Below are 10,347 nucleotides of genomic sequence, written 5' to 3' on the forward strand. Positions count from 1 at the left end.
ACGTAAAAGGGGAAACTAATACATGAGATAGACGCATTACATGGAAAGCAAGATGGTTCAAGCCGTGATTTGTCATAAGTGCGATGATTATGACTTACAGCTCATGAAAACCCCAAATCCACAATCTCTGTAAATTAGAATATCGTGAGAAGGTGCAATATTCTAGGCTCACAGTGTCCCACTCTAATCAGCTAAGTAAGCCATAACACCTGCAAAGGGTTGCTGAGCCTTTAAATGGTCTCTCAGTCTGATTCAGTAGGAATCACAATCATGGGGAAGACTGCTGACCTGACAGTTGTGCAGAAAACCATCATTAACACCCTCCATAAGGAGGGAAAGCCTCAAAAGGTAATTGCGAAGGAAGTTGGATGTTCCCAAAGTGCTGTATCAAAGCACATTAATAGAAAGTTATGTGGAAGGGAAAAGTATGGAAGAAAAAGGTGCACAAGCAGCAGGGATGACCGCAGCCTGGAGAGGATTGTCAGGAAAAGGCCATTCAAATGTGTTGGAGTGGACTGAGGCTGGAGTCAGTGCATCAAGAGCAACCACACACAGACTGATCCTGGACATGGGCTTCAGATGTCATATTCCTCTTGTCAAGCTGCTCCTGAACAACAAACGTCAGAAGCGTCTTACCTGGGCTAAAGAAAAACAGACCTGGAGTCTGGATGAAGAATGGAGAGGCACACACTGCAAGATGCTTGAAGTCCAGTGTGAAGTTTCCACAGTCTGTGTTGATTTGGGGAGCCATGTCATCTGCTGGTATTGGTCCACTGTGCTTCATTAAGTCCAGGGTCAACGCAGCCATCTATCTGGAGATTTTGGAGCGCTTCATGCTTCCTTCCGCAGATGAGCTTTATGGGGATGCTGACTTAATTTTCCAGCAGGAAAACCTGCCCACACTGCCAAAAGCACCAAAGCCTGGTTCAATGACCGTGGGATTACTGTACTTGATTGACCAGCAAACTCTCCTGACCTGAACCCCATAGAGAATCTATGGGGCATTGCCAAGAGAAAGATGAGAGACATGAGACCGAACAATGCTGAAGACCGCTATTGAAGCATCCTGGTTTTCCATAACACCTCAGCAATGCCACAGGCTGATAGCTTCCATGCCACGCCGCATTTAAGCAGTAATTGCTGCAAAAGGGGCCCAAACCAAGTACTGAGTCCATATGCATGCTTATACTTTTCAGGAGATCCGATATTGTTCTACGTACACTCCTTGTTTTATTGATCACATGTAATATTCTAATTTACTGAGATTGTGGATTTCGGGTTTTCATGCACTGTAAGCCATAATCATCGCACTTATGACAAATCACGGCTTGAACTATCTTGCTTTGCATGTAATACGTCTATCTCATATATTAGTTTCCCCTTTTACGTTGCATTACTGAAATAAATGAACTTTTGCACGATATTCTGATTTTTTTTGAGTATCACATGTACCTGTTTAAACCATAGAGTCAAAGGTTCATCTTTTTCAGGGTCAGCATCTGAGATTGTGATAGCATTTATGCCTTATTGGCACACAGAAATACGTCATTATTATAGAAAAAATAACGTATTTATTTTTATTTCAGTATTTACATTTCTTCAAAGGAAAGCTGACAGCCTTTTCTTTTTGTACTTTATTTAAAAATACAATTTCTGTAGGCATCATTACCAGAAAACCAACCTACACACGAGAAATTAGTGTGGACTTTTTGAATACAAAACGAAAATAAAAAAGTTGACAGTTTTTTCCTTGAAGTATACTATGTTTTTTTTTATTTATTTTTATTCTTTATTTTTGTAGTGCACGTAAAGGAGACAGGCAAGCTTGAGGTGCCCCAAAAGCAATCCTCAGGAGATAACCACGCTTAACATGCGGGGTATACGATTAACTAACACAATTTTTTATATTTTATCAGGCTTAATTAATGTAACGTTAAAACATCAGTTGAAATGTAAGTATATTATGCAAACAGGATTGGTTCATGCGTGAATTAGGTTAGTGGCAACATAGATAGTACAGGTAGTGTAGTAAAACGCTAGTGACAACATTTAGCAAATACATATGTACCTGTTTGATGTTAAACAGGTCGCTTATATAGTATAACCTGCTAGGGTAGAGTCGCTTATAGTTATATTAGTTGCGCTTACGGTTATAAATATGTGGCTTGCATTTAATATATGTTCGCCTCATGCGCATAGCGGTGGGATTGACATGTTGAGAATCTAGTAGAAGTAGCATTATGCGATGCAATGCAAACCAGTATTTATGGTACATGCCTAACTTGCGCATTAAACAACATAAAACTAAATATCAAAATGAGGCAGAGTAGAGTTAAGCACAGGCAAACAAGTGTAGTGAGTCTGACATAAAGTGAGCTTTAGAAACGCTCTGTGTGGTAGGGATTAAGGATCTGGCATTTGCGTAGGCTGTGGAGGGAGAGAGTCTCTGCATTGTGTGCAGGGTCTTGGACTGTGGGCCTCACCACGTGTCTGTCCATATTGCCTCAGCCGATGCCCGTCCTGGAGGCCATACGTGCGTGCCTGGGCGGGTGTTCTAGGCGTTTTTGTGAGCACCTTCCATGGGGGCAGACGGATTCTGTGGCACCTCTATGCCGGGGCTCGGTTCCCTCTATGGGTGGTGGCGTGGGTCCACTCACAACGATCCGGTAGGCGGCTGACACCAGAGAGGGTAGCTGTGTGTCACGCAGGGCTCGGCAAGGTGCGTGCATCTGTGGCTTGTGTAGCTCCCCAGTTCCTGCCCGTGTGGGGATGGGTGTACGTGCCCGCATACCCGGTATTCGCTTCCCGTTTTGCTGGTCGACCGCCATTACCCCGCCAGGCACCTGGTCTGGGGGCCCGCGGCAGCGCATAATGGCGGCGCCTGGTGGCTGGGCAGATCCATGCGGCCACCGCTCTCATCGCTTGGTATTGTGTCGCTCCTCGGTTGCGGAGCACTGCCCATAAGCCTTCGCAGAGCCGGTCCATCGTCACCGTGGGCTGGAGTGGCGGCTGGATGCTTGTGCCCTTTGATTGGGGCCTGCGTTGGGCCGCCATCTTGGCTATGCCTCGACGGTGTCTTACCCCTGTGGGCCGCGTGGCCCGTCGTTCCACCCTCGGGTGTGCTTAGCGTGGCTGGGGCGGACCGGGATGACCCCCACCGGTCCAAGGGGGGGGGAGGGTGTTTGCCGGGTCGGTCCGGAGTTCCCAAAGTCGGGGAGAGCGGGCGTCTTGCCCCGGTTCCTGTAGGCCCCGTTCGGCGTTTAGTGCCCCCGTCTCCGATGGGCGTCGAAATTGTGTCTTTCGCTTCTGTGGTGCACCCCCAGCGTGTCTGTGGGCTTTGTAGTCGCCGCTGAACCGTAAGATTTTGCCCGGCGGGCAGGAGCTCATGCAACCTGCGTCCGCTACGCTTAACGGTAAAGCTCCGCCCCCCATACTATGTTTTTATGCTAATATGGTTTATATATATATTTCTGTTTAATCAAACATCTGACAATTTCAGACTGGAGTGTAAAACAAACAATTTTTTTTCCAGCTTCCTCTTTACATTTTTAAGAGCAAAGATCTAAAAACTTAAATTATTCTAGGAGAAATGATGCTTGCAAAACATGACAGGCAGACCATCTAGAATTCTAGACAATGTTTTGTTATATAATAATGAAAAATCATTCTGGTCATGCTATGTCCATTTTAGCCTACATATTGTAGACCATGCGATTTCTTTTTTCCTAAGATTCATTGTGGTCCAGTTTGGTGTGACTAGCTAAACTAGGTGAGGGCCATCAGTTGTTGGCACGAGTGGCAAGTGTTGCCCTGTAATATGCAAAATCTGAATACTGCTGGAAAGTGATTAATTAACAAAAGACAAATTCTGCAGGCTGCAGCATATAAATTCTACATATGGCAGTGCACCTAAGACTAGTAAATCACAACTCCCTAGCCACATCTCATTGCATTTAGTAGTGGTTACAGTCAGCTTTGCCTGACTGCTCACAACTAATTGCAAGTTAAAGGAACACTCCTGGCACAATAACAATTTCTTGAAGTTGTGATGGTGCCAGGAGGTCCTAGGAGCTGGCCTACCTTTAGGGAATAACACGTTCACGGAAGATTTAGCATCCCAAGCCAGCGCCGGTTAGATCTGCCCCAGCCCTTCCACTTCTCTCTGATTCTTGAAACAGGAAACCTCGGACAGAGGTACAGCTGATTAGCTGAGTGTGTCAGCTGATGCTCTAAGCCGGTCAATAACTCCCCATTCACAAAACAGTTTGAGAAACGTATGCTGACACTCCCAGCCAATCAGCAGCGCCCCTGTCTAAAGCTTCTTGTTTTAAGAATAAGAAACAAGGGAAGGGGCAGAGCTCCATACTTTACAACATCAGCAAGTCCCAGAATTGAGATGCCAGTGGGAAGGGAGCAAAGGCGGTTGCGTCACTCTGTTCAAAAGGGGCGGGCCTGATTGGAAAGGAAGCTGCCCACGTTACTGGCAAGTCAGTCTGGTGTGAATACACAACATGTTGCCTGACAACCATTTTAGCCAGCTCTCTGAGGGCTGACCCTGCAGGGAGCACTGCTTCAGTGTTCACTGCAAGGTCCTAGTGCATTAAACATAGCCTGAGCACTTCTAATTATGTATTTTCATTTGGCGCATATCTACAAACCGCTTAAACAAGCTGCAGATCTTTGGGTAATCACCCAGGTTTACAGTCATTGACTGATTAAACCAAAGGGGCAATTGTATAAGTATTGTACGACAGTGGAATAATATATGCCTTAACTCATGGTTACACAGACTTAGACCATTCCTATTCAAAACGGTGTGATGAGATTTAAACATTGTATTATATAGAATGCTATTTTTTTTGTAAACATGTCATCTAATGTTTCATTCACTAACAATGAATAATAGTGAATAATAGTGGACTGAAAATTGCACTGCAAAATTCATGCTAAGATAGTCAAACCATTGCTGAGCAAGATCATTTTTCCTAATCTGCTTTTTTGGCCTAAATCTTGCAATTTGGTTCGCATTTTAATAAACACACTACTTACTTATAAACCGCATAAAGTAAATCAGGATAGAGAAATGCTGGGGCAAATGTTCCATTGGTTTCCATGGTGATTCCTGCACACAACGAAACGTTGCAGCATATGCTAATAAAACAAGTTTTAACATCCAAAAAGAGATGTGACTGCCATTCTGTGGTCAAGAAGAATTTTTTTCCTAGTTTGTTGCAAAATTGGAAGAGCTTCAAACTGAGTTGTATGCCTTCTTTTGGATCAGCAAAAACAGATGCGAGAAAGGCTGAACTTTGAAGCATGACAGCATGTCTCTTTTCAGCTATGTAATATTTAAAACTGTTTAAAAAAAACCTAAACTGTTTTCATCCCAGACTGACATCATTGGAAACAAATGTCAGTAGGCAACTACATGCAGTCCTTGCATGTACAGTCATTCTTTGCTGCCATTATATACACCTACACTGTGTACATGTTTAAACACAAAAACACTTTCAGGGTTAGTGTAATTTGGCGAGGGAATTGCAAATTGTAAGTTAAATGGGCACTGCAGGCACCAAACAACTTCTTCTAAATTAAGTTCTTATGGTGCCAATAGGCCCTGCGGACTCACACTTACCTCGAAGGGTTAAACCATTCTCAAATGGTTTAACCTCAAAGTTGCCTCCATTGGTGATCTCCACTCCCCCCAGGCAACTTCTGGCTTCTGAAATTTCAGATTCAAGAAGTGCAAAGTGCTACCGGGCGGAGAGCGGTAAGCCAGTTTTTCCAAGACAGTTTGGCGAATGGGAAGTCATTCCGCTCTTCCTGAAACCCGCGCGGGGGTGGAAGTTGGGGACGGGACCAGAGATTGCTGCTGGAAGAAACTCTGGGGTTACACTTTTTGAGAACAGTTTAACCCCTTGAGGTAAGAGTGCCTCTGGGGGCCTCCTGGCATCATAACAACTTCATTTACATGAAGTTGTTTTGGTGCTTGGATGGGGTGCGCCTTAAATAAAATGCATAGTTATATAGTTATCAGCCGCCTTCTTAAATTCTTTAAAAAAAATAGCATGGACTCAATTATAGATCTCTAAACTGGAACAGAATTTGGATCCTGATTTGTTGGTAGTCTTTGAGGGTTTGTTTTGTGAACCACTGGCCTGTTGTATAATAAGATATCCTAAAAGAAGATTAACCAAGCATCAAGTTGTTTTGAAAGTGTGTGAAGCTAGCTGCACCTGTCCTACAAGTTTTGACTTCGCATAGGGTCGGCTCAAGTATCTGCCCCCAGTTTCTGTTTGGCATGAAAAGAAGCACTTATCATTTGAATACCACAGCCATGTGGTCTAGGGTTACCTAACCCATATAACATACCTTTTTCATGATAAACAAATCTCTCACTTGGGTCCTTTCTTAAGGGTCAAGTCACAGACAGGGGAAATGATAAGGTAAACAAAGCACCTGATCTGTCATTTATTTTGCCTGTTCTGTTTATGCTCACTGTCAGAGGCCTTGGTTAGTAGTCCAATCAGTGTAATCAGGTCCTGTCTTTGGCACATTCTATTCCCGTAAAGAATGCATCAAACCCCTACCCTTTTCTCTGGAGTGCATGACTTTACAGTTGCTATGGTTTGTACTCCGTGTTCTGACACCTTACACTAGAAAATGTTTTTTTTCTGACCCCTATTATCAACAAAATATGTTCTATAGATAATGAATTTTAAAAAGCTGTTCTTATTACCTCTTGATAGCTAACTCCATATATGAATCCAAAACACATCAATATTTAACTTGTTTTTTTTTTGCATTTATATTATAGTATTAATGTATTCATATTATTTATTAAATTCATAATATTAAATTAATGTTTATTTTCACAGCTTGCTAACTTGCCTATTACTGCAAATTCTGTTTACATACAGTGTATTATTCATAACCAAGTTGGCATGTGAGAATTAATGATTTAAAGTGGACACCAGCTGGTCGTAAGTGAGTTGTGACTATTATGTTGAAATACTCCAAATTTCAACCAAATTTGTCTTAGTAAATATGAGTTTCAAATTCAGCTGCAATTTAGACATTTTACAGAGCTTTTGCTAATGTGGACTATGTAGTTTAGTTAATAAACCAAATTTTTTTCCCTTCCAAAATTATTCACGTAGAGATTGTAGCCGTACATATACACTGTGTGTGTGTGTGTGTGTGTGTATATATATATATATATATATATATATATATATATATACCATACACTAGATCCAGCGCACTCACTAATCCACTAAACAGCAATTTCAATTTTTATTGGTTTTTTAAAAAACACCTAATATAGGAAAAAATAATGGGTGTTTAGTTACATTATATGATCATGATACCGGAGAAACTGACGGAAGCCAAGCACAGAGAGATGGACACAGGTTTCTTCAGGAAGGAAGAGATTCTTTATTGGATCACCGATCGGGACTCAGAGGGACTAGCGTCACCAAAATACAGCAAAGTCTGAGTACTGAATACATAGAGTACATTCCTTATATAGCACTGTAGCTCCTCCCACAATTAACTACACCCACACATACCCTTAACCTATTTAATGAATAGAGTCTAAACTCATCCATCCGGTCTAACCACGTGGCTCATCTGATACAAAGGAGAGGGACGCGTAATTCCAGTTCTTACATTCCTGCACCTGGTCAGTACAGTGATGACAGTATCTTAGCTACGTGTAATTAACCAACTGATACTACAAACACATATACATACATATGCCTTGTGGCAATCTTAGCCTGCTAAACTTGTATTTTACTGGAATTACATCACATTCCCCCCTTTGATGCCTCTGATATTTCACAATTACTTGAGGCATCACTTAACCTTGGTTTGCATATACCTCAGGTTACCATGAACCAGACCAGACTTATCTTATGATGTGAATCTTCAACATTCATCTTCTTGCATTGGTTCTCCCTGATCTAGAGCCTTATACTTATATATCGCCATTATCTGTGCAGCAGCCTTCCTCTCTGCTATACTTCCTATCAGGCTTTGCACAGACCTAACTACTAAGGGTATAAGACACGGTAGGAGTAGACACAACAGTAAAATCAGTAGGACTCCACCTACCACTGCCTTAAGCCCTCCAAACCACTCATACCAGCTACCAAACCAACTACTTGGATTGTACCCTTTCCATACCTGAGTAGGCACATGCGCTAGTTTAACCATATGGCTAGTAAGCTCAGCTATTGCTTGCCCTTCGTCATCTATTTGAAGACAGCAATTACTTAGGTTAAACTTCCCACATACACCTCCCTCTACTGCCAAAAGGTAATCCAAGGCTAATCTATTTTGGTAGACTGCTGTCCTCATCCTGGTGTTATGCTTCGCTAGAAGATTGAGCGCTTGTGATGTCTCATTTGTGATAATCTCAACCACCGCCTGTAATCTTATAATACGGTTGAGCATATAAATAGGGGTTCTATAACCAAAGGTACCATCCTCAGCCCACGTGGCTGGCCCATAGTAATCTATAATACGCTGGGGAGGCCATTCATCATCTTCCCAGGCGCCTATCTCTATGGGTCCCCTTTTCTTCCTATGATTCACATCATACACTTTAACACCTAAAGTCTCACCTGTTTCAATCGGTAACAAGAAGAAGGATGGTTTGAGCATACCCAACACACATGCCCCTTCCCAGTCCTGTGGCAGCTCCGAATAGGCTTTCTTACCACAGATCCAGTACAAATTTGCTGGGGCTCTCCAGGTAGATGTGATGGATAGATCAAACCACACATCCTTTAAATTGGCATATCTAGCAAACGGGTTAGATGGTTCTGAGACATTTGAAGCCGACCACCAAGTTGTATTCTTTGTATCATCATCATAAGCTTTTTGCCCTAGACAAGTTAATTCTCCTACAGAAGTATTATACATTATTCCTTTCCTTGCTATGCAAACATAACCTATGATGGAGGTCTTTAATCTCCACTCAGATTTACCTCTAACACTCATATGATAATCGGCTTGTGTAGATATTAGTTGGTCAACTGCCTCAGAACCGGACATTACCTCCTTTGCTTCCCAAGGCCATTGGTCTCCCATGTTAGTACCTCCACACACATAGCAGTTGGTAACATTAAGACTACCGGCAATACTTTCAGCTAAATCGATGAACAGGTTTTTAGCATTATGGGGGATCTTATTATCTATACTCATCTCTTCGTAAAAGGAATGGTATACTTGATGAGTCTGGGAGGATACCGTATCAGTCTCTATTCCTATAAACAATAATGTCCCAGGATCTAAACCCGTCCCGTATATTTGAAACCCAAATAAATTTCCATACTTATCTAAGAACTTGTCGGGGTTATTAATGAGTATATGGACTGGGTTGCATTCCATAGACTTACAATAAGGGCTAGTCGGCAACTTAGTCACTATCATGTCTTTGTCTACTGTCTGTCCCCAAGTCGCCCACCCCACACAAGACCAATATGGACAAAAGTTATAGTCTTTATTTGGGCATCTAGGACTCACATATTTATTTTTGCTACTGGGACAAATATATTTATCGTTAGACCCATACGTCCTCTCCCATCTAAGATCCCCACATACATTCCACGGCTTTCTACCACTCGATATCGCTTTACACGCATCAAATAGCAGAACACCCGAAGAATGTACGGATTCTAACACCGTTTTATTAATTAGGGTCCCCTGAGGATCTCCATTCCTGAGAGTCAACCAAATTGTACGAGGCTGATACTCCGGACTGAAGCACTTAGGTTCTCCTACTCCTAAATGGCACACACTATAATCTATATTTAAGTATCTACATCTCGATACATCTCCTTTACATTCGTATTGTGAATGCCAAATTAGGGTTTGGGAAATATGGTTACCTGTTCTCGTAGTCTTAATGCATACCTCACAGCTAGGAGTGTCGGTACCTCTACCTTCCTGAATATAAAAACACATATAAATAAACACTATCAAAAGCACATCTTTCGCCGTCATCCTCAGTCTTCGTCCGTGCGATGGCGCCTCAGCTTCCAGGATGTGAGGGGCTGCAGGGAATGGAGTTCTGCTCGTCTTCACAGGTGTCCCTTCGAGACTTTCCTGGCTTATACACTATGTGATGGTAAGCGGACAGGCTTTATTATGGCCTTCTCACTCACACCTGTAACAATAAAATTTGTAATCCACAATAATTCCTCGTTACTCCGACTGAGTAGTGCGTTTTAACCGGATCTTGCAGGGATTCTCTGGATCTGCTGTAACTTGCCAAGAATCGACTGCTGCTGGTTTAACCCTGGAGTGATGTATCCACGGAGTCACTTCTGCTACTTTTAT

The sequence above is a fragment of the Pelobates fuscus genome, chromosome 3 (genome assembly GCF_036172605.1).
Source record: "Pelobates fuscus isolate aPelFus1 chromosome 3, aPelFus1.pri, whole genome shotgun sequence".
Taxonomy (NCBI): domain Eukaryota; kingdom Metazoa; phylum Chordata; class Amphibia; order Anura; family Pelobatidae; genus Pelobates; species Pelobates fuscus.